This window comes from Alligator mississippiensis, chromosome 8 (genome assembly GCF_030867095.1).
Source record: "Alligator mississippiensis isolate rAllMis1 chromosome 8, rAllMis1, whole genome shotgun sequence".
NCBI classification, from domain to species: domain Eukaryota; kingdom Metazoa; phylum Chordata; order Crocodylia; family Alligatoridae; genus Alligator; species Alligator mississippiensis.
The window spans coordinates 4,081,760-4,106,440 of NC_081831.1; the positions used below are offsets into that span (position 1 = coordinate 4,081,760).

Genomic DNA, 24,681 nt, shown 5'->3' on the forward strand with positions numbered 1-24,681 from the left:
TTTGCCACCTCTAAACTAAACAACAGCCACCAAGTAAAGAGTCCTCCTGTTCCCTGCCAGCTCCATGTACCTAAAGATTAAAAAATACTTAGGTAGCAGACTGTATTTTATGCCCAACTGATGGACTTGCTCTTCCACGGGGATTTTTACAAGCTGGCCCGGTTTCAGCTGAAACGCAAATCAAGCCCCTAATTGAGAAAAGCAAACAGAAAAGGTGAATTCATTAAGCCAGCAGAGATTCATCTTCCAAAGCTGCCACTTCCCGCAGATACAACCCCTTGATTGCTTCAGGACCCCAGGGTCCACATTTCTCTCTGCGGTCTGCATTGTACCGGAGGCCAGAACAAGCGATCAGACCGGACCCTATTGGTATAAACTACCAGCTCTTTGCATTTCCATTGAGCTATGACAACTGGCACAAGTGAAGCATTTGGCCCAGTGGCATTAGAAACATTCACTTTAAACCACCATTCGCCTCTTTAACGATGGGGACCGTGGGGATTTTGTGCTTCAATAGTGCCATCTTTGTGGTTGCTTAAATAGCGGCAACAACAGCAGGGTGCAATATGGCCCCATAGCTAGAACAGAGTAGGAGGAAAAGCGTTCGCATTTCTCCGCACGATTTCAGTCTGGGGATGTGCATTTTAAGGCCTGCCACAGAAAAGGAAAGTGAAAGCGCTGGCATTTGACTAAGCGAATGTGAGGAAAATAATGGACAAAACTCTCCGAGTTTCCAAGACCCTTCAAAGCGCTTTCAAACGCAAGCACTTTCAAAATCCAATTAAAGCTTCCATCAAAGGATAGGGGAAGAGATGAAGTGAAAGTTTTATTTTATTTGTGTCCCCACAATGCAATTAAGGAGCTCTCTCCTTAGCCTCAGTGAGAAATAAAGGCAGCCAAGTGCCAGTACCTGTCTGCTCCTTTATTAGAGCTGGAACGAAAAGCAGTCCTATTGCTCACGGCAGGCCAACGGGTGCATTGCTAAAGCCCCAAACAGGATACAGCTACGAGGCTCAATAACAATATCAAGCTTTTTGCAGCCACCCACATGTGCTCGCAGGAGCCCAGAGTCCTCCACATCTGGGAGAGCTCCAACCCACTCCGCCATAATGGCTCGTTTCCTAATTCGACCCAGGAGTCAACCAAATTTCATGCCGTAGATGGGTCTGCATCAAATATGGACCCCCTTTTAAATCAGCTCTCAGGGCCGGTGCCTGCTCGCACACCCCTAGCTGCACTACTGAGGATGCTTTATACACCAAGCACTTTTTTGTCTTTGCATACAGGAAGAAACTATCCCAGCCAAGGAGCATCGTTCCCACTGCAAGTGTGTCCATACTAGGGAATACATACTACTTCATGGGTACAATTAGACCATCGTGGCCCATGTGGCATTGGGAGGAAAGCCCCTAGGATGGCAGCAAACCTGTAGCACAGTGTCGTGCAAACAGCAGCCCACTTCCCTGGAGAAAAGCCAAGCAACCCACCCAAAGGGCATACAGAAGAAATGCTGGAGGCAGGTCAGATGGAAGCGGTTGGATATTATGGTGAGGAGTGTGGTACAGGACCCATATAAATCAGAAGAAGGGCAGCGAAGGGGTTTCTTGTGTATCCTTTATCTGTGCATTCACTCGTGGTTGTTTGCAAGGACTCCTTGGAAACGGCAAGCTGGAAGCTGTTTCCCTAACAACTCGCTCACAAGAGACAGGGAGGGACGGATGCTCCGGGGGCTACCGAAGCCTTGCTTGGAAATGCTGGGCATCTCCATCCCACTTGGCTCCCCCAGCACAGGCTGGCTCGTCCTCAACGGGAAGCTGGCGTGCGGCGGCCTGCACCTCTGCCTGTTAACGTAGGGTCGCTCCTCAGCATCATGCCCTGATGGAGAACAGGTGTGCTCTCAAGCGCTGGGTTACATGCACGAACCGATCCACTTTGGGGTTTTTTTCTTACAGGAAACAACATTAAGACACTGGGAAGCGGAAGCAGGAAGGGCAGGAATATGATGGATTTTGCTCTTCATAGACCTCAAGGAGACACCTGCATTTGCTCTCTGTTTCTAGCCTGTTAGTTGTGCTCTTGCCAATACGACACCGCGTGGAAGAGCGGCTAGGTCTAGCGACCATCATTACTCTATCCTGCCAAAGAGGGAGAAGTCGGGCTTTTCCTCCGCTCACTCCCCAAAACAGGTCCTCGGCTGGCATAAGTCGAGGGTGATGCACCACCTCACGCTGGTCCGAATGCATCCCTCTCTCTTGACGAAGGGTTTTTGAACCCGAAAGCTTGCTTAATAACTATTCTCCAACCATTTGGGTTGGTCTAATAAAAGATATCAAATTCACCCAAGGAACCTTGTCTGCCTATGTCCTTAGACCAACACGGCTACAACCCAAATCCCTCTCTCTTGCACACTGAACAGACAAAACTCCCCCCTCGGTTTCAAGAGGGTTTCACTCTTGCTCTACCCCCAAATCCGTGGGATTTTGTCGAAGAGAAGAAGATGGCACCTGCTCCGCTTCCCCCGTGGACTTGGGTGCTCACGGCCAAAGCGGGCAGAGAGAGCGCTCAACCTGGAAGTCTTTCTGCGAGGCGATAGACACCCCAAGTCGGATTCGGCACGTTCCCGATGGCAAGGAGCAAGAGCCGTGTCCTCTGGGCTGGGAAGCAGCTCTTCCAGTGACTACGTGCTGGTAGCTGCTGCCTGTTTGGCTATACCGTTAATAGCTGCATTGTATAACCAAGGGTTATGCGAGTTTGCTGCTGCTGACTCCAGAGGTTGCAGTGCCAGAAGATCTAGCTGTGCAGACAGCTGCCCCTCAGGGGTTTAATTGTCACCAGGTTTTGCTGCTCCTATGACTCAGTCCTGCAACCTATAATAAACCCTGCTCCGCAGAGGCTCCACACCAAAATAGCAGGGGTGTTGCAAGGCATGACTGAGGTGCACCGAATGAACCGCGTGGGGAGGTCTGCTCTGATCCAGCCAGTTCGGTTTGCATCTCAGGGCTTGTCTCCATTTGTTTTTAAACTTGCCATAGGGCATGTGCAGCAGCTATCTGCAGGTAAAAGCACAAGAGACAAAGCACGCCCGTGGAAGCGAGAGCCAAACTCCCCAAGGTCAGCCCTGTTGCTTTTTACAATGGCTGGTCGAAGCTGCTCTCTGATTTACACCAGTATCAGGCAGAGAATCCAGCCCTTTTTATACATAATCGCTAAATCATTCAAAACCTGCCGATTTTAATTCCGGAGATTTTTTTTTCCAGGTTATTTGCAAAAACTCATAATAAGTCTTTGGAATCATCCTCCTTAATCAAACCTAAAGGAAGCAAAAAACAAAAGCACATTGGAAAAAACCTAAGAAACAAGCCCTAGGACGGTGGGCAGGGAAAGTTTCGTGAAAGGTGTAACAGCCACAAGCGCTTAATTTAGGGACATCCTGCGTGAGTTGAGGCCGAGCCACAGAGGCCCAGTTACCGAACAGGAGAGGAAGGACAGTGCAGCGGTCCGGCTTCTGCATTCATCGCCTCTCTCTGCTAAGTATGCAGTTAAATGCAAGAGGCTGGGCATCTATAAACCTGTAAAAAAGTCTGAAGAGTGGGTCGAGGTACCTAACGATGATGAGTTTTGTCAGGCTGCGTAGGACAAGAACGTCAGGCTTGTCCTCGCCACTCTTTTCAACACTTCAAACAACACGAATGCAAACGACAGTGCGCTTTGCCATCTATTCCTGCCAAGAGTTACATTATCTAGTTACCTCTTTTCTTACTCAGGCACGTGATTGTGGACTATTTGCTATTCCTTCCCTTTTTAACATGATCAGCGTGAGCCTAAAACCTTGTTCTCATCTCTGTCATCAGGTCGCAGATACTTGCTGGAATATGAAAAGCTTCAGGAAACTCCCGACCTGCGTGTAAAAATGTTGCGTGCTCCCATGGTCTACGCATTGATGTTATTCTCCACAGAGGCCGCGTCTACACGAGACGCTACTGCGCCGTAGCACTGCCGGGCACTAACCGTGACGCGACACTACTGCGCAGTAGTGTCAGAAAAAAAACGTGCAGGGACAGTACTGCACAGTAACACCGGTTGCTGCATGGTCATTTAGTTCTGGCTTTTGGACTCACCTGGGCTTTTGCAAGTACTAAATAACTGTGCAGTAGAAACTGTGCAGACTGCTGCTCATGTAAATGCAGTCAGAGAGAAAGATTCAACCTACTCTCATTTATAGCAGCATGAGCTCGGAGCTATCCATGCACCTTGGTGAAGAGGCTGTAGATATGCCCTAGTGTAACAAGGAGCAGAAAGGGGGTCACCCAGGAGGTCCCTCTCAATCCCACAACACGCTCCCTTACCCCGGCGCTCCTCGTGGAGTCTCTGGGCTTGCACTGAAGAATATCCCAGTGTTTGGAAATGGGGATTTGGGATAACCTTTACATGGCTCCATCCTCCTTAGCAAGCACGAGCCCAACCATGGACCCAGCTTTGTTTCACCCTAAATGGTGATTCCCCACCATCTCTTTGCATTCCCCCTACATGCAGGGTTTTCCAACACCACGGTGTTTTAATTGCAGGCCTATAGACTTGATGGTGCCATCGAGGTCATTTGGACCCAGTCCATCCTTCCGAAAGCATCTACACATCGCGCGTGTCAACATCTCATTGCACTCAAACACAACAGTGCAAACAAAAAGAGAAGCAATGCGAGGCTTCACATGCTCATTTCAGCCCCTAAATGAAGCAGCTGAAAGCAAGACATTCGGAGTGAAATCCTGGCTGCAGTGAAGCCAGTGGGAGTTTTGCCATCGGTGTCAACAGAGCCAGAATTTCCTCCCACTCTTAATAGCAGCCAGCTTCACTTGATACACAGATCTCACATGGAGGTAATCCACTGAGGAAGCACGGTCAGAGCCGGGCGAACCGGAGGGGTTTTGCTTCTGGAAGATTTGTGCAGATCTTTCCTCTGGCTTCAGTCTACGAGGATTTGTGAGCACACATCACCCCGCATTCCTAGTGGCAGGTGGATCGTGCAAAATAATGGCCAAGAAAATACTAATCTGTCTTCCAAATGCATCCCACGGATCTGAAGAAACAAGGAGCTCGCCAATGATTTATTCACGTAACCCCCAAGCCTGGCCCGGAAAGGATGCTTGGCCGAACAGCCATAGCGCACATGGCTCCGTCCATCCCAGAGGGGCAGGAGGAGCTCGGGGAAAGCAGAAGGACGCAGAGCAGAGGAATTCCAGGCAGATGGCTCAGACACAGAAAGGTGCTGGCGGCGAAGATGTGCCTGCTGCTCAGCTGTGCTGGTGCCAAGAGCGGGCTGGGATACGTGGATGGGAGACAGCAGCATTTTACGTTCCCGTGACAGGGAGGAAAGCCTGCCGCCTTTGTTCAGCCACTAGCCCACCCAGGGCCTCCTTTACCCAATGCATTTAACACAAGGGGCTCTGACTTGGTTGTACTCCAGGTATTGCCACACAGTGGGTGCATCTACACGTGCAATTAGGGCAAAGCAATGAACTCTGGTGCGGTTTGAGCCACAGTATACTGAGACCAGGTACAGTGTCTACAGGTATGCCCAGGACAGCTGCACTTTGAGCCAGAGCGGAGTAGCAGGCTCAGGGGGTCGGCCCCAGGCTCCGGGCGGGCAGCCGAGGGGCTGGATGGGGCACGATAATGCAGAGCCATGTGGCTAGGTGGTGGACAGGAGTCTAACCCCCTGCTGCCGAGGCTGGCCGGGTGCCATTTCCACTCCGGGTCAGCGTTTGCACGTACATTTCAGCGCAGTAAACGACCCCGCCGTAAAACAGTACGGTCCCCAGCAGTACTATCTTACAGCAGAGTTAATTTACTGCACCTTAATACCAGCGCACGTGTAGATGACGTTGCAAATTAATAGATGCACCCAGTAAGTGTTGCAATTATTCCAATGAGAGTTTTGCATGCAAGGAGCCTTCAAGATAGGGTCTGAGGTTATTTAATTGCACTAAGTGGTCTTATGGCGCTTTAGGCATGCCGGTTAGAGCGGTTAGTGTCACGCTGTGGTTCCAGAGGTGAGGGTCGGACCTTTGTCATTCCAGCTGTAAATGGGTCATTTGGGCTGTCGAATCAAAGGCGCCTGGTTGCGATGCTGACTGCATCCCTCCCCTGTGTCCCTATGTCAAGGTTCAAGGCAGCTAATACAGCTTCTACTACAGTGATCCTCAACTAGTGACCTCGAGATCCTTTCAAGGGTGCAGCCGGGCGCCAGGCAACATTAGCACTGTTAGACGCGCAAAGATAAACCCAGAGATTTCAAATAGGACTCCACAGTGTTAAATATCATTCTAACCTGCTGCGATCTGAATTCTTTGAAACAGAAAAATTGCCATATTATTTTTCCCTAGCCAGAAAACGAATGAAAACTAAGAGCTGGCATCTTCCACGGGGTGCCTTGAGTTTAACGAGGGTGCCCTAAGTCTGAAAAGGTTGAGACCAGCGCTACCTCTCAGCCGCGCGGCGTGCACAGCCGCGCAGGTACCCGCATGCCGCGCTGCCCCGTGCGCCTGTGCACGCCGCACCGCTTGGAGGGAACGCTGATTGAGAACCGCTGTTCCAGTTAGTGGTATGTTAACCACAACGTGCAAAACCCTGAGATGTGCATGCCGCATCTTTTGTCAGCTGACGGGAAGACTGCACAGGTCCAGCCCAGGAAGATCAGCTCTACCTTTTTTTCAAAGGTTTTCTTTTCTCCACCCTATCATTTTTACTTATTAGCTTAATTTGCATATGTTGGGGCTCAGTAGGTCGTCCCAGCCTCCTAGCTCTGGTACAATACGCTGTCTATGCCAACAACCTAAGCTCTTCCCTTTATGCACAAAGAAAAATGGCTTCTTCTCCACAAATTCTCAAAAGCCTTCAAATCCAGTTAATTTGCGCTTGCTCTGCATTATCCTACAAGATCCAAGTTTATCTCCGTGGTGTAAATCTGACCTTTGCAAAGAGACACCAGCCAAGCATTTGGTCCCAATCTCACAGGTGAAAAATGACACAGGGTTGGGGTTTTTTGGTCTGAAATGAGATGGCCTTTCCTGCTGTTCTCAGACAAACACTCCAGTAGCTGGTAACCTACGGGATAATCGGATAATCGCGGGCTATGTTCAGCCTGGTGGATGCCCCTTAGCTGGTGCAAATGAAACACTACCCCTTTGTATGGCACTGCTGGGTACCTCGATGCTGGTGGGTGGAAGTTACCCTGGAAATCTCTGGTGTTGGAGGAGATTTGCAATTTGAAGACAAGTCTTCCACGATTGCCAAGCAAGCCTGTGATGCGCTGCTCCCTCCGATTTTTCACAGCGATGACAGGACTTGCTCCAGTCTCACACTCCAAGAGCTAAAAGATGTCCTTGACTACAATAAGCACGCAGGCTGTCATTCACCCAGACAAAGCTGTGCTTTACGCCCCGCTCGAGATGCGATCCGCTCGCCCTCGGGGCAACACTGACTTAATGCACAACGACAGATGGGAAGACTGAAGTGGCAAAGGGGGAAGGGGAGCTTCTTCTTTTCACGTCTCTCCCAGTCTGCAGCGATGCAGTGCTAATGACTTCTGGAAAAAATGCTGAGGAGTAGGAAAAAAAGTGACGGTTTCCTCCGTTTTTATCTCCCTGCAGTCAGCTCTAGGCTCTTCCACCCATCTGCCGGGGGACCGGGGCAAGTCACGTTGCCTTTCTGCATCTTGGGTTTCCCTTCCACTCTTTATATTGTAACCTATTCAGGCAGTCTGCCGGTAGCGGGGAGGGCAAACCGGGCGACTGCCCAGGACCCCACACTTTATAAAAAGAAAAAATGAATTACACTGAATATTTTTATTATCCGTGTTGTGTTCAGATACTTTCGTTGCAGTTTCACGGATGGGGCAAAGTGAAATTGAAATTGAAATCGTCCAACGTGCTTATAGGTCATCACAATGAAGCCTCTAAGGGGTCCCGAATGACTCCCGTGCCCAGGCCCCAGCATCCCTAAGGCCACCACTGAGTCTCCCCACTTTGCTCTCTCTCTCTGTGAGTTCAATCTCCGTAGGGACTTCGTTCTCCTAGTAGTTTTACAATGGCGTCGAGAAGGACTGGGTGGTGAGGCGGTGCCTCCGCTAGCCTTTCGGTGCCTGGGAGCTCCAGCCAACGAGGTTTCATACTTGACTCCTATTGGGTTTGCAATATACATTACAGCCTCTGCTCGAGAGGTTCGGCACGCGGGTTTACCCAGATGTGCTGGGGAAACAGCAGAGACATCGTCCAGACACTTCACGCATTCATGCAGCGCTGATCACTCGTCCTCAGGGGCACTAAATTCACCTACATCAATGTGAATGAAAAAATACATGTATTGAAAAATATATATATATATATGTATATGCACGCATGTATTCTACACACGCAGTAGAAACGACGAGGCATTTGGTAGAATAGCAGTTTCACAAGGCCTTTCCGCAAGCCCTCTTAACCTCTCGTGTTATCCCAGTTATCTCTAGAAATAACACCAATAAAAATCCCGTGACACGAGCGGCAGGGGGAGTAGCACGGCAGAATCCCCCGTAATGCATAAATCAGGCCGGTATTTTCGTTCTGCCAAGGCCTGCTCGCTACATTGCCTTCTCGTCCCAGAAACTGTTTTCTTTGCTGCTTATCTCAAATTAGGAAATCCATGGGAATGCCAAGCTGTGCAATCGGCTCCTCAAGAGGCCGCCAGCCCCTTTTTGGGGGTATTCATTAGTAACCTTTCGTTTTGTGGCGGCTTTGTTTTCAAAACCTTGCAGCCAAAACCTCAGTCGTTTGCTTCTGACGGGAGGTTCGCCAGAGTTGAAAAATAGAGGCAAGACCTCCGAACTCGCCCCTTAGTGCCGTGCACTGAACACTTGGAGGGGAGGAAAGCCACCGGGATTATTTCATTTTTAATTACCCTTTCCTCCTCCCTCCCTTATTTTTAAAGATGCCTTGCTGGAGACTGCCCAGGTGTTACCAGAGACCAGCTCTAGTCTATTATGCTGATGACAAGCATCTTTATTGGACAATTAACCTCATTATCCCTGGTGGAAAAAAGCAATACTCTCAAAGCTATGCCCTATGTGAATGTACAGAGCTTTCCAAATGTTAATCGATTAAGCTTTGCAGCATCCCTGCTCCAGAGAGAAAGGCTTACAGCCTCTTGAACACACAGGCTGGATAATTTGCCCAGATCTGCAAACTTATGGCACTTCTGGCACGTAAATGAGAGTGCAGACGGGGCTCGGTAGAGCAATGCTGATTTACGCTGTTCGATTTGCAAATCAGGCCCCAAGAGATGCAACTTTTATTTCTTTCCCTGCAAAACTGGCCATGCTGTGTGTCCCTGTCCGTAGCGAGAGACCTCCATAGGATTTAGTGATCTGTCATTCTTCACCAGGGCAGCTTGGTTTGAAGGCACCGGCATATTTCTCTCTGCAGGTAGATGCTCCCTTCATTTCTGCGGCAAGACGGGATGTGCGGTTCCTGTCCCAAGAGCCTGGGGGTGGCATCACGTGGACGCTTTGCAGTCTCCTTCCTCCAGCCGTTCCTTCTCACTTCACACCTACCGCCACGCTAACCTACCGAACCGCTCCAAACGCCGCAGCTGCCTTTCTTCTGGTGACAGCAAACCACGACAAGTCTGTTCGATAGCCTGCTCTGGAAGACGTTTTCCAGAAGGCAGCAAATCCTGAAAGGAGGAAGTTTGGATTTGATATGAATTTGCACATCGTTCCTGTTGCAGCCCTGGCCAGAGCTTGGATTTGTTTCTGAGTATTTATGGGCCTCCAGCACAGCTTAAAAAACATCTCTTTTTGCTCTTAACTTACTGCACAGGCTTATGCGGTAACAGGGTTGCTCCGATGTCTGAGCCTTCTCAGCATTTCTCCGTAGCTTACTCCACAGTAGTTGGCATGAAAACGGTCTGCTGAGTCCCAAAGGGGTGTCGATCGTGTGTGTGCACCGTACGTGCGTGTGCAACATACTTCCTCCTCCCTACCGGGAAGCCCTGGTGACCTTTGTTCGAGGCCAAGCTGAAGTCTTGTTTCAGTTCTCAGGCTGTTAAGTGTATTCAGTGAAGTTTTGTTTGACAGAGGTTTGAAAAATGCCTCCCCCACACCTTTTTCCTTAAAAGCACCTTTGCCATGATGTGGGCCCGCTGGCACAAATTCAGGGGCAAATCTGCAATGGGTGTTAATTGCCACGGCTCCCTGGCAGTCGTCATCTGCTGAGGATCAGCCGCTTGGTATGCTGGGCATATTGTCAAAACCAGAAAAATCCAGCCCCGGCTGCAACGGGGAAAATAACTGCACTAAGCAGCTCAAGCACAGATTCCAGTCTGAATTTTACTCCTGGGTCTTGCAGGGCTGCAGCGTGCAAAGCCGTGCACGGACGCGCAGGGACAGCCAGGACCGGAACGACGATGCCCGGTGTCTTCGGACAGGGCATCCTAACGCCGCGGGTTTTGACCACCATGTCCGTTGCACGTTCCCCCGGCCATGGCAGTAGCGACAAGGGATGTTCAAAAGCCAAAGGCTTTTTACTCCTTTACTGGCAGCACCTCCAAGATAAGGAAATACAAACTGGAGTGGAAAATTGAAGTGACACAACAGGATGCTGCTGATTCCTTGGCTTTACAGGCCCTGTTCAGGAGCGGGTCCCTATCCAGGAAAGTGTCCGTGCATGCTCTTAAATCTCTATGTGACTTAAGACTGCAAGGGTTTCAGGCTTCTGAGTCAGGCCTTCAGTGTATACTCTCATCAGATAACCTGGGTGGTATTTCAACTCTCTTCCTCCTCCTCCATCCATTTATCCTCTGTGCAAAAGCACCAGCCTTCTGCAAGAATATTATTGCACCCATTACCCCCATGCACTGTACTCCTCTCCACTTCCAAGTCAGGTTTAAGCTATTAAAAGTCTTCATTTTCAAAATGAAGCCTGACCTTAGGACCTCATTCAGTAACGTATTCCCTGTTCTTCAAATCACTTAAGCAGACACTTTATATTAAGGGTGTACTTAAGTGATAGGTTGAACAGGGATAGACTTAAGCACATGCTTGCAGGCTCTGCAGCGCTGTGGTTTCATTCCCTGTAACATCTGCGAAAAGCACCATTTGCTTGCATAGTTCGCTCAGGCTATTATTCTGCAAACATCTATTTTTACACCCAGAAGCGGTTCCCCAGAAGTCAACATGACACCTCACATGCATAGAAAGGGGGAGATCTCCCTGCAGAAGCAGGGCTTAAAAACATGACAAAAGAGCACTTTAAAGTTATCTCCCTTTGCATTTCCAGTTCACACAAGTGCTGTTAAAGCAGTACATCCCACTTCAGTGCCACTGAAGAAACTTTAACTCTCCGCCCGTCATATTTATTTGCATACGGTTCATGTAACCCCCTTGCAGGATGATAAGAGAAAGTGGAATGGGCATTACACAGCAATCTGATCTAGTTTTATTTCTGTTACCATGGGCTCAAGTCAGACGCAGGGGTCTCGTTTTACTGAGAATAGATTTAACTGGTTCAGCAGATTATAAACGTTGTGTTGGCAATTTATACTGCATTTGCAGCCATCTTTTACTGACAACACACTCCAGAGCAGCCCAGAATATTTACACTTGTTAAATACTATTCTGATTATGCTTAAGAGTAGTTAGGAAAAATAGATGATTTATACCCTAAATGTCATTAATGTTTATCCCTAGAATGCCGGGAACTTTTTATTCTGAATATTTTTTCTCATAGCAAAACTTTTATAATTAAACCTTTTTCTTTCTTGCACTGAGCAGAAGTCTCTGCGGTGCAGACTGCAGTGTATAGTTATAGGGCATTTTCATGATATTCCCTTAGAAGCAAAAATCACCTTGGGATGCAAAAAAACAAAACAAAAAACATCAGTGGTGCAAAAATATTGTTGTGAACCCCCCCCATGGAAATACTTCTCTTCTTCCAAGTATTACAGTCCCTGTTCTTCACTGTCCTTAAAGTGGCATGGTGTCAAGTGGAAAGTTATTTTAGAACCACTTTTTTTTTTTTTTAATTGCAAATAATACCTGTGAGCATTGCAAAATGAAATCCTAAACAATTTAATTTTTGAGATGGGGTGGTTTCCATTTGGCTTCAGTCCCAGCTGAAGACGATACAGCTCCATTACCAGCTGGAGACGGGTTAGACCCCGGTCTGCGCATGTTTGGGGAATACTGCAGTACTTGGATTGCACTGGGCTGCAGGAAAATGCTTGTTTGCTGAAAAACATCCCAGTTTCTTTTTTAAAAAGTTTCAGACATACATGCCTATTAGCCTCTAATAGCTTATTTTCTGGCCAATTTGCCCTGGCACTCACTTGTTAAACATCCTTTTGCTTTTGATGACTAATTTTTTTTTCTCCTAGCACCATCAGTAAAGTTATTAAACTCTTCTGGGTGGCACAGGTTGGGAATTAACTTGTACTCCCTCTGCTGGCAATTCAACAGAGCAAATTGGGATAGGTTCTCCTTAAACAAGTGAGCATCGTCATCTCTCACCCACAAGCTAACAGGTTTAAATGCAACAGGTCTGAAAACCAGAAGATAATCCTCATCACTCAGATTCCCAGTGCCCGGAGATTAACTACTGGACTATGACAGCATCGAAAACAGGAGAACGATGCTGGGGGAAAAAGGACCTGCTCTTGCTACATCTGCAACCCTAATATTTTTAGCTAGAATAATAGTTGTTAAAGCCAATCTGTTTGTGCTCTCCAGGAAACTACCCCGCAGCAAAGTGAAGGGGCAGAGCTGCGAGAGAGAGGGAAATGTGCTTAAACAAAGGAGTCTGTCCTAGCAGGCACGCTTACACACACGCACAACTTTACAAGTAGTCCCAATACGCTCAAAATTACATGTAGAAGCATTAGCAGGGTCGACATCTTCTCAAGCCCTCCAAGAAAAACCCCTACAAGTAATATTCTAGCTGATCTCAGCCAGAAGCCAAATCCTCTTCAGCCGAATCAAAGAAACCAGCATTTATGAGCATGAATTTCAATCATTGCCTACTAAACCCCTAGATTTACCTTCCACAAAGGTGTATATACTAAAGGGAGCTCTCCCCCTTTTTTGCAGTGTTAAGCAGTTTTATTTTCAACTTGGAAAGAGTCTGTCATGGCAGGGTGCTCTAGTTTGAGACTCTGCAGATCATTCACCTCCAGCCCCCTCAGGCCAGGTGGATCCAATCTCACCATCCCCAGAAATCCCCAGCCCCTCAGTTAAGAGCCGGCCCTTTGCAATCACAAGCTGCAAGGCTCTCTCTGCATCCTTGCTACCCTCTCTCTGGAGCTCTCTGTGCAAGACCTGTGCTTTACTTTTGGTTGTGAAAAAAAGATGATAAATCAATTGCCCTTTTTTTTAAAAGGAAACAATAAGTGGTATTTTAGGGGGAAATAATAAGTGGTAAAAATGGATAACGGTAGCTGAGAAACAGAAAAGCGAGCAAGTGTGCCTACTACAGATCCAGCCGGATTCCCAAGCAAGGTAAGACAGCCTCTGTCCTGCAAACTCTTATATGTGCTTATCTTGAAGCATGATGATATCCCCACTGATTTCAACCTCATTAGTCATATGCTTAAGAAATGTATACCCATTGTAGCCTCTGACTCTGCAACAGCAATCCCCAGCTCTATGCTTTTATGAAAGGTGGGGGAGAGGGTTGACTCCTTCACATAGGAGTCACAATACAGGTGACTCCTTCTCTCTGGCTGACTTGTCAAATTAAGGTTAAAATTTCCTAGGATGCTCTCTTGTTTGCCCTCTCCCTGCCAGGTGTAAAGGTTTTTCTTTAAAACAAGCTACTCTTAGGGAACACCTTTTACAAGAGAAAAATGCTGATCCTAAAAGAGATCTCCTACCAAGTGCTTCAAACTAGCGAGCGTATTCAGAAGTACACAGAGAATAAATACTCGGTGGCTAAAACAAAATACAGTTGTTTTTTTAGAATAGAAAATGAGCTCTCCTAATACAAGACGATGTCTTTCCCCAATAGAAAGCTTCTGGCTTCCTGCAGGGAAGTACCAAACCTGAGCAAAATCACAGGCTGAGTTTCAAACCGCTCAGTAGTACGAGTGAAACTCCATTCATGCTAGAAGGAAGAAAGCGTGCTATGTTGTTTAGTCCATGTAGGTATTAGCTGAAGCAAATGATCCTGTACCCCAAGGGCTGTGCCCACATCCCTCCTGCAAGGTGCTGGCTTTGCATTTAATCTCTTGCATGCCTAAGAATTGGGAGAGAAGCCCAAGATTTCCTATGTCTATGTGGATGTGGATCCCATTTCCTTAGTGTACCCAGGTCTCTGGTGCAATTCCTCACCTGGCATTATCCAGGGTTATTTGTGCATCTTCATGGGGCCGGGACCTTCTCTCCGTGGGGTAGTGTTGTAGCTTTGTCTAGCATACCCGCTGTGCCCTAAAGCTGGTCTCTTGGAATTAATTCAGGACCTTTTAATGGGACTTTCTCTGTCTTACTGGTGATGGGCATATTGTTGAGGGCCCTCAAAAGAGGTCAAACTCTGTGTCTATTCTTTAGTCCTTCCCAGAACAAATCTCTCAAAGGATCATTTTGTAATGTGGATTAAGTTTGCTTGGATTAAGTTTGCTTGTCCCTACCCTTTTGGTAGATGCAATAGCTGCTCACACCAGATCTCCTTGAAGGTGCCTGTGTAGGCAGCAGGCTTGATGTGCGTGGAGATGTTTCTTTTCAGATCTTATGCCTTACTTTATTCCAGATCTTACTGAGATCTGGGAGGAGAGTCCTAGCATGAAGTGAGTTGAAGAAAGGAGGGCCCTGCATATCAGTCTCAAGCAGTACATTACTCTGCTAACCCTGTACTTTGTAGGTAATGGGGGCGGAAAAAAATCTGTGGGCATGCCAGAGTCTGAAAACTTTGACTTGGTGTGGTTAAGTGGGGAAGCGTTGAGGAATATAGCTCCAGATCAGTGTGCTTCTGCTATGAGAAGTGAATCTGCAAAACAGGCTTGTGGGCTCCAAGATGGTCTCTGCACATCTTAAATATCAAGTGTGTTCAATTTTCCTAGTAAACTTCCCTGTGAGCCTTTTCCCCCTTGCACACAAAACATTCCTGCCCAGAAAAGCTACTCTTCTGTGAAATCTGGAACACCATAACCTGAAGGAAATACACTTTACATCCTGCTGGCCACCAGACAACTTCGAGGTAAAAAGACTTGTTCAACCTTTCTCTGTGCCCAACCTGGATGAAACAAACTAGTCCAAACGGGAGACTTTACCACACCTTCAGCCCGTGAAATACGAGTTTTCATTTCTACCTAGGAGAACTTTTCCAGTCTCTGCTCTCTCCTATGCCCGATGAAGGGCGAGAGTGCCCGAGAACTTGCAAATAAATAAAATAATGTGTTTGCAAATATAGTTGGTCTAATAAAAGAGATCACCCCTTCCACAAGTTTTGATTGCTTTCCCCCTTCCCTGTGCATGGGCCTGGAAACGCCGTCTCCCATCAGGCAACACAAGTATGTTCTTTCCTACTCGTCTCGCTGCCGAAGGTCCCTGCAGAGCTTGTAAATGGAAGAGCATGGAGGGAGACCGACCCACTGCTTGCAAACCATGCCTCAAATGACACTGTTGGAGACTGGGGGGTTGCACAAGTGGCACGGACTGGACCGTCTACCGCATGGGCCAAGCAATGAAGCATCTAAGCCGTGGCTGCAGAGGTGATGAGAACTGGACCTGATAAACCTACGTAACTGAAGGGGATGGGTATGAACAAGGAGGCTCTGACCTTCCTTGAAGCAGAACCGCACCTTTAAACTATAGTGTGAGATGTAGCCGTCTTCGATTATTCTCCCAAAATTCATGTGCTGCTTAACTATAGCAGCTCCTGACGTGGCGCAAGATGCTCTTTCCCTACTTCTGCAGGTTTCATCCCTCTTGAACGATTCCTACGTCTTGCAGCCACTCTAGGTTTTTCTTAAAATTTACACTGGGAGATTTTAATAATAATAATAATAATAATAATAATAATAAAGTTGCCTAAGAAGCCAAACTTCCTCGCCAGGGTTTCAGAAGCCCCTCAGGCTTCCTGCCAGTTTCAAAGGAGACGAGATTACCTTCAAACCCTGCCCCCTCTTTCTTTTTTAAAAGAAAAGAAAAGTAGGACCGTCACACGATTATAAAATCAAAGCCTTTGAGCAGTGCTCAGACGGTGCTAGTTTCACGTTGAGATTTTGTTTCAGGATGGGAGATTCCCAGAGTTGCCGGCCAATACAAAGAAACAGCCAGAGCAGAAGGGCTGTGCTCATGTAAAAGAGGGTTGGGGGGGGGAGGGGTTATGCCTTTTTGGGGGGATGTCTCATAGATTGGAAGGGACCTTGCACGCTCATGTTATTGGAATTCACTTCTTTTCACATAAAATACTCTTGTTGCTCACAAGGGTCTGGCATGCTTATACTGGCTCTAACTGGATGAGACTTTAATGTGTGCCACTTCATTTTTTAATATTTTTTTATTTTTTTTTTAATGCATGCGAGTTGAATCCAGTCCTCTTAGTCAGATGCGGCATGCGCATCTCAGGATTTTGCATGTTGTGGTTAACATACCACTAACTGGAGGTGTTCACTCTCATGTTCCCACATCAGCTAGAGGTTTGTGCTATTCGGTTCAGGAATGGATCCGATGTCCAGACCAGCTCTTTCTTTAGAAATAATGCCAGTTGTGCAACCTGCTTCGTCAGCCACTGCTCTGATAAGGACTGGAGGTATTGACTGCTGCTCAAGTGCAACTGGTCTGCTGTGATGCTTCTTGGGCACACACAAACCCTGCCCCATCAGGATGACTTCTAGGCCTCTTGCTTTGATAGAACTTGTATGCGGGGCATTGAAATCCTATTTCTTTCAATATGCAAGACTAAGTTAAAAGCATTAGTTTGATCTGGAGTTTTTGTGTTCTGTTGGCCCCAGTCTTGACCCTGAACCAATGAAACCCTAGGTAGGAGGCAAACTTGATGGTGTCTACTACTGAATTAGACTGAAAGGAGATTTGCATATCGTGTGAGACGCTGGGATGCTAACTATAACGCTGGCATAAAAGGCAAATAAAGAAGGGGGCCTCCGTCCTATGTTGGACAACATTAATGGGCTCCCTGATGAATGTAGCCAGTAGGGCCCAGCATTGAGTTGGATCCTATTTGCACAACTGCAGGCGGGTGGGGAATGAATTTGTAAGATGAAAAAGGTGTTTAGGAAGGGCACGGTGGAAACTTTGCATTTGCTCGTGCCTGGGCATAGAGGAGTGCGGAGACTGACTCTGCAGCTGGGCGGCCTGGAAGTGTAATGTGATTAATCTAAAGCTTTCATAAAGCATGTAATGAGTGAGCTGACCAAGCTTAGAGAAATCGAGTCAGGAGAGGGGCAAAAATATATTAGACTACTTCATAAGGAGGGGTTTTTTTTTATTATTATTATTTCAATAGCTATTCCATTTCTATCTACCATTATCAAGCTCCCTGTATTTCTGAGGGCCACTTTTTTTTTTTTCCTTTGGTGATTTTTTTGATCCTGTGACTTTTTTTTTTTTTTTTTTTTCAATAAAAAATGCAGGTGTGGTTAAAGGATCCTTGTCGGAGGGCTGGTGTGGATCTGCTATACATCTACAGCATAAATTCCACATTTAAGTTGGACAAGGTTCTTTGGGGGAATCTCATCTTTTATTAGACCAACTTCAATAGTTGGGGGGGAAAAATTTTTTTAGCACTTAATTACTAACATTTCAGTTAGTAATTCACGTGGAAGAACAGAGATGCAAAGGCTGATGCTCTAAGGTCATTCAAAATAAAATCCAGGGTGGGGGGATGTTTCCGTGTAACTGCATTTTTATATTCAGATCTGTCCTGCAGCATCAGCTCTGAAGTATCGACTTATGTAGCAATTATAAATAGTGTCCTATTCTCAGCAACTGTTGAAAATAGAAATTCCCATAGCTGGTATTGGCTATCATTGCAATATATTGGACCCTCGTTTCCATCGCTTGGTTTTCTTGCTCGCCTTATCCCAGCAAGTTTAGAGATGAAAGCACCCTTGGACTTCAGCGGGTGAAGCCAACCTCTGCGCTCGTCGTTATATTTACAAGCAAAAATCGTTTATTGTCTCGTGCCGGTTAAGCTGCCTCGCAAAACGGTCCCCGCGGGGAAGGAAAAGGTGGTTTAGCGTGACGCCATGGCTCTGTTGGAAAGAGCTTCGCTTCCTAACTTTGGAGGACGTGCATTTTCTGCCTAGGAAATCTGGTCTACGAATAAAAACCTATTGGATCAAGTTTTGTTTGTCAAGGTTGCAGTTCCCTCCGTCTGTTCACACGCCACTTTGCAAGCTCCTCAGAAGAGCTCTTTGTAGTCGTTGAATATGAAGTGCCCGTCTTTCCACCGAGGCCTCTGGGATAAATAACTTCGACACCTTTTTTATGCACTCTCTACCTTGAATTTGAACAGGCCCCCAAAATGCTGCCACTTCCATCGCTTCTACCCGCACAGGTTTTCACACCATACTTATATGCAAACTCAATCCCTTGCTTTGCTACAGTACAGGGATACCAGACTGATGACATTGGCACCGTTAGGAACCTCTTCTTCCTTTCCTGTACTTTCCGTTAGCCGCAAATACGAGATGTGACAGCAAGAGTGTAATTTGCTGGGGTTTTAGTGAAGGCTGCTGACCATCTGTTTTGGACAACTATGAACTAAGGGAAACAACCGGGCAAAGAAATTATAGCTGAAAAGCATTTTTAGAACATCAAAATAAATGCTTCCCAGAACAGGTGGGATAAAATTGTAGCTAAGTACTCAAAACCTCTCTTTTTTTGTTTGTTTGTTTGTTTTTAAGGGATTATTTAAATCCATCTACAAAAGGAGAGATCCTGGGTCCCTTCCACGCTCATTTAGGATCATCTGTCAAGGAAATCTTTCAGCTACACTTGTTGATATGGACTGGGTAGGGAGGAGGAGATGGAAGATAAAACCTCCTTAAATGCAACACTGAGATGATGCATAAACTCTATTACCGTTGGGCACAATTTCTACCGTGGGTAAGTGCTGGCTCCTGGATCTGCTTTATTGCTAGTATTGCTCTTGCTGATCATGCTAATCTTAAAATGTTCCCAGCCTGGCCTCCAAGGAAATGCTAAGCGGGTCTGCAGGTAACGAACCCTCCAGAATTATAGCTCTGGCCACATTTAGGAATTAAGGGTCTAGCCCTTTGCATTACCCAGTCACCAGAGACTGTCTAAACACGTTACATAATCCTACTACTCCCATCATCCCAGTGGAACGGATGGTTAAGGTTTTAAATCCTGGCTCTCTGAAGACAAAGTCGCCTAGAAAAGTATGCATGATCATCGCAGTATCCAGCGCCGAGGCTAGCAGGGGGGGAGAAAACAGGCTGCAATGCTAATTACAGGGTATGTTCTCTGCCACTCCGGGCGGTCTGAATTATTTTTTTTCTACCCGCCGCCATCAAAAGTGCTGGCATCATTTTTGACCGGCTGCCTGCAGCAATTTCTAAGCCTGTATCGTGCGTGTGCGTTCCCTGCAAAACGGGAGCAAAGAAGAGGTGCTACCCCCGTCCTCGCACAAACAAGCGCTGACGGCACTAGGCTGTGGAAGCACAAAAGGAAATCAGGAAAAAGCAGCTGTGCCTCCCATTAAGTGTCTGGAAATGCCACGTTTGCAGTATGCGGTCAGGTACCGCACAGAGGAAGAGACAGGAAACGGGTCAGGAAACGGGACAAAGACAGTTAGTTCAATGGGGTAACGGACACAGAGGCGCTAAAATGAGGCCCAGCCCAGCTGCTGGCCACTTGCATGTTAAAGAATTTAATTTAGCAGAGCTCTCCTGTCCTTTGTAACTTTTTTTTTTTCCTTTTTATATAGTGTATTTTGAGTTCTTTAATCGTTCTTCTGATTCTTACAATTGTTTTTATGCACCTTTTTAAGCAGGGACGAAACGGACTCATCCCAAAGTGATGCCAAACTATAAGGTAAAGGAAAGGGGGAAAATTCCTTCCCCGCACCTCCCCATTTATCTCGGATGTCACTTGTCACCAAAGTACTTACAAACTGGACAAACGTGACTCCACAGTTGTGACTTGTCGTTTCCAAGATACCTAGATCCCTTTTAACATCAATCAGTTTGACTAAATCAAATATTCTCCCCTCCTGCTTTTTTTAATTGGAGGTGTATTATTTGCTTCCTGTCCTAAGTGGCTGAATTTTTTTTTTTTTTTTCCCCCTGTGCGCTATTAAACAGCTTCCTTGTTCTCACCCTGGAAGGGGCTAAATTTATTTCGCGGATGAATGGAAGAGATTCATGGAACATTTCTTGCCTCTCTCCCAGGGCAGCAGGTTTCATGCGATGTAAGAATCTCCCCCTCCAAGGAAGAGAGCTATTATACCAATCCTTTCCCACTGACTAATCAGTTCTATTATTAACATTATAATGACTTTAAAAAATGAAAATTGGTTTCCTTCCACCAATGTGGACTGGCCTACTTGAAGAACCAGCACTCTGAAAACCAACTCATCCAGCTTAACCATGCTAGGTCTGTGCAGTGGATGACCAACAACCCTTCAGCCCAAGGACAAAATGCATTAAACCTTTCCGCGTCCAACTCTCATTCCTACTACAGAAGCCAGCTGGCAATCAACTTCCCACTGCTGAGAAGGGCAGAGGCACCTGCTGCAGCCCTTCAGAGGCTCTCCTTATCCCTGGTACGTGGCATGCCAACAGCATCCTTTGCAGTCCCAAACTACGTGGGACCAAGGCTCACGAAGCGGCTCGTACAACAGCAGATCTGACAATAAGGTCAAAAGCTGGTCTATATAAAAGCAGGTACAGTGCTGCTATAACTAACACAAAAGCATGGAAGAGGGAACTTAATAACAGTCACTCCCATTTAGTCAGCTGTGCAAAACAGTCAAGTTGCATCAAGTGATTAGTTCAGTGTTTGCATCTTTAACCTTCTGTTTTTTCAAAAATGGCTAATTCTGATAGTCTGCAGAAATCCGGGGCATCTCTTATGTGATTAAAAAAGATATTCATCCCCTACCCTGCTCCCTTAACACACACAGAGTCCTGGATACAATTCTGAATTAGAAAAATCAACATAATCAGAAATTGCTCTCTTCCAAGGACAGGACTGAGAGGACTGGATACTGTCCCTTTAAAACTGAACATTTTCTCGCTCCCTGCACAGAGCAGGATGCAGACCAAGGTCTCAAAGTTGCAGCAAAGCAGGTTCGGTTTGGGTATCAGGAAACACTTCTTCGCTGCTAGAAGCGAGGCAGCAGAACAGACACCAAGGGGAGCTGGGGAATCTCCATCGCTGGAGGGGGTCAAGAAGTGCCAGGTTAAGCACTGGTCAAGGATGGTCCAAGAGTAGTTATGCCAATACTCTCCTATGGTTATTTCCCAGGCTGCTGGGCTTTAATTATTGCCACATGGTGCTGGGAAGGAATTTTTTCCCCTCCCTGCTGCTATAGCAGGGTTGTTTCTTTTTTTTTAACCTTCCTCAATAGCACTGTGTTTGCTGCAGCCAAGGCTGGGGTGTGCCAGTGCTCCTACTGGGACTTAAACCTGCAGATTCCCAGCTATCAGGTCTTGCCCTTCAGTTCAGGGTCAGACCTACAAGCCACGCGGAGTCCGCTGGGTATGGTAGTGCCGGGTCCGTGGCGTGCCGCTGCCCCCGGGGAGACTCGTTGCACGGCCTCAAGCAGGTGGCTTGTGCTGGAGCAGTTGCCACATTTGGGTTCGGGAAGGAATTTTATGGCCAGATGGGTATGGACATTGGGGTCCTTGCCCACCTCTGTAGCAGGGGGCATGGCTCTCTAGTTGGGATTTTTATTTTTTTATTTTTTAGTGTATTTTAGCATCCTTTGCAGGAGCAGTATATTGGCCATTGTGGTGCCCCTGCTTTACCTATGGCAAGTTCAGGTATTATGTCTTGCCGTGTCCGAGCGAACTGCAGTTTGTCTACTAGGTTAGACAAGGGATTTGGATAGGATGGGTTGAATAGGGATGATCCTGCCTCAGGAAGGAGAGGCTGGATTAAGTGATAACCTCTGGAGATCCCTTCCGGCCCTACTTTTCTATGATGCAATGAAGGAAAACTGCACTGAAAGAGGAGGATTCCTGTGAATATCTTCAAGTTGGCAGCGTTTGGCTAGCTAAGCAAATGTTGCTGGACTAACGCTTCATTGACTGCACCAAGCTTTCCTGTACCCTGCCTTTGCAAATTCTTGCCGAGCCAGAGACTACATAATGGGAGTGCGATAAAGGCAAGAATTTCTGAAGTAGCGCTGAGCAGGCAAACTAGATATTGCATAAATAGCTTGAATCTAGACAATGCTTAGAAGAGATTAATTTTATACCAGCCAAAACCTATAGGGGTGCCATGTACCGAAATGAGAAACAAGTTGCTGTTTTCATTTTGCATCTGTTCAGTCAATATTTACAGCTGAAAAAACTAACGAGGATGGTTATAGAAATATAACAGAGCCTTCTGAATACCGGTGGTGACTTTGATCAGAGTCCAGAAGTACATACGATAAAGGCTCACGTGTGACATGCGATAACAGCTCACGTGTGACTAACTTCTCTTGTTATCAGCATCAATTTTTTTTTAATTGAGCAAAACAAAAATACACTATATTCTGAAGAACACTAGAAATAGGATTTAAAGACATACCTAAATATTGCTATTTACTTATCTGATCTCACACAGTTGGTATGGTATGGTGCCATACTATATGGTTGGTATGGTAATGATACTGTATGAAGAAACCCTAAAGTGTCTACAAGATATTATTTTGACTTTTTATTAAAAAAAAAAAAAGAGAGAAAGAAAAGAAATGCTAACTTATGAACTGGGAAGAGCGTTGGACATACCCAAGCTGTAAGACTGATGCAAACTTATAGCTCCTGATTTGCAAGGGTTTAGCTAGTAATCTATGTAACATGGGATTTCCTTTTCTCCCATGCTATCCTATTAGTCATGACAGCTAAGTATAACAGAGTGAAGCACTAATTCAAATTCTTTTGCTTCTACATAGTCCTCAAAACTTGGTAATATGCGGGAGTATTTTGCATTCATTACCGTGATATTAACCGTGGAGGCACTGAAGTGATAGCTGGATTATAAACTATTATGTCATATGCTGCCCTGGTCAGTATAACTTTCTTTGCTTCACTTTTTTTGATGGATTTTTTTTTTTTGTTTATTTTGTTTTTTGCTTTCAACCTAGTTATAGTCTCCTAAGTAACTAATGGAAATAAGCAAATGTTTGAGGCGCGAGAATCCTGCTCTTCCTCATGTGCCGCAAAGTCTTTGCATGCCGGCAGTGGCGTTCAGACTCTGGCTGCAAGGCTCCCAAGTGATGGTTTGCAAACATCCACCACCATTTATTTTGGGGAACAAAACCTGGCTAAAACTGTTATTGTACTTTTCAATAAACGACATGAGCCCAACCAAGAATAGAGTTGCGGCGGTTGTCCTGCCTATGCAGTTTTGAAGGAACAGAGGTATTTTATTTCCACTTATGTACAAATCTGCAGTCTCTAGAAGTACTGATCTTTTCATTTAAAACCAGATTTATTTTTCTTGTTTTGGGTTCTTCTGTTCATATCGGTCCCCTGAATAATCCCTGTTACAGTGTGTCGTCTCCATTAAGAGAGGCACCGTAAGCAAATCAAATGGCATCTGTCAACTTCTCAGAACAAATGGCCAGAAATGACTCGAAGGGGGATTCCAGATCTGTGCGGCAGGCTCTTCTCTGAAGTCTTACTGGATAACTTCTTGTATGCTATGTGAAATCTGGTGGGGGTTGCATTACCCCTGTCATTCATTCTGAAGAATCAGACAACTTTAAATATAACTATTTTCAGATTTGAGATGTGCTCATTTAAAATATTCTTGCAAGGAATCTACGCTTAAAGGCCCCATGATATTATGCAGCGGAGCACGGGTGGGGTGGAGGAAAGAGAGGCCCCGGGAAGGAGCCCCTTCACCCAAATGGTGCCATGAATGCTACCAAGGTATGGAGAAGTGATACCACTGCTGTGACTGGCAAAGAACTAGGTTGAAAGCAAAAATGATGGGCTGCTTTCCCTTTGCTAGGCGATCCTAATCTAGCACAGAGGTCTCTCTCTTTTTTTTAATTTTTTTTTCCCAGGCATCTGGTCCTGCTTGATCATTTTTTTCCATCTCCATAACTTTCTGGGAATGTCAGGAATGACTCCTCCCCTGTAACCACACGCACCCTCCTCCCAGCCCTCCCTGCAGAGCTGAAGATCAGCCTGGTGGAAGGTCCATCCTGTGGGGCATCCTCTTTCACAGTCCGCTCTATCAAACTATTTTGGCTCTTTCTATTGGAAACTTTTACAATTTCCACTTGGCTGGACAAGACGACTGCAATAAATAGACAACTCTTATTTCTGTTGCCCATATTTCTTTTTCCCCCCTGTCGTTTGTAAGGGAGTAGGATTGGGAAGCCGCTCCATTAAAGGACGATCAGCTTGCCCTTTCCCCATGTCCTTGCAGTGCGCACAGTTTTAAGCGTATCGATTAGAGCGGTTTGTCCTGCAACCCAGTTGGAAAGTCTTAGGAGCACTTTCCTAAGTGAC

The 24,681-nt window shown here is 46.3% G+C and overlaps 1 protein-coding gene across 2 annotated transcripts in view; it reads right to left on the reverse strand.

The window, feature by feature from the left end:
- Positions 1-24,681, reverse strand: part of MAP2K6 (mitogen-activated protein kinase kinase 6) — a 73,853-nt gene that overhangs the window by 47,887 nt on the left and 1,285 nt on the right. The gene's annotated exons all lie outside the window — the stretch shown is intronic.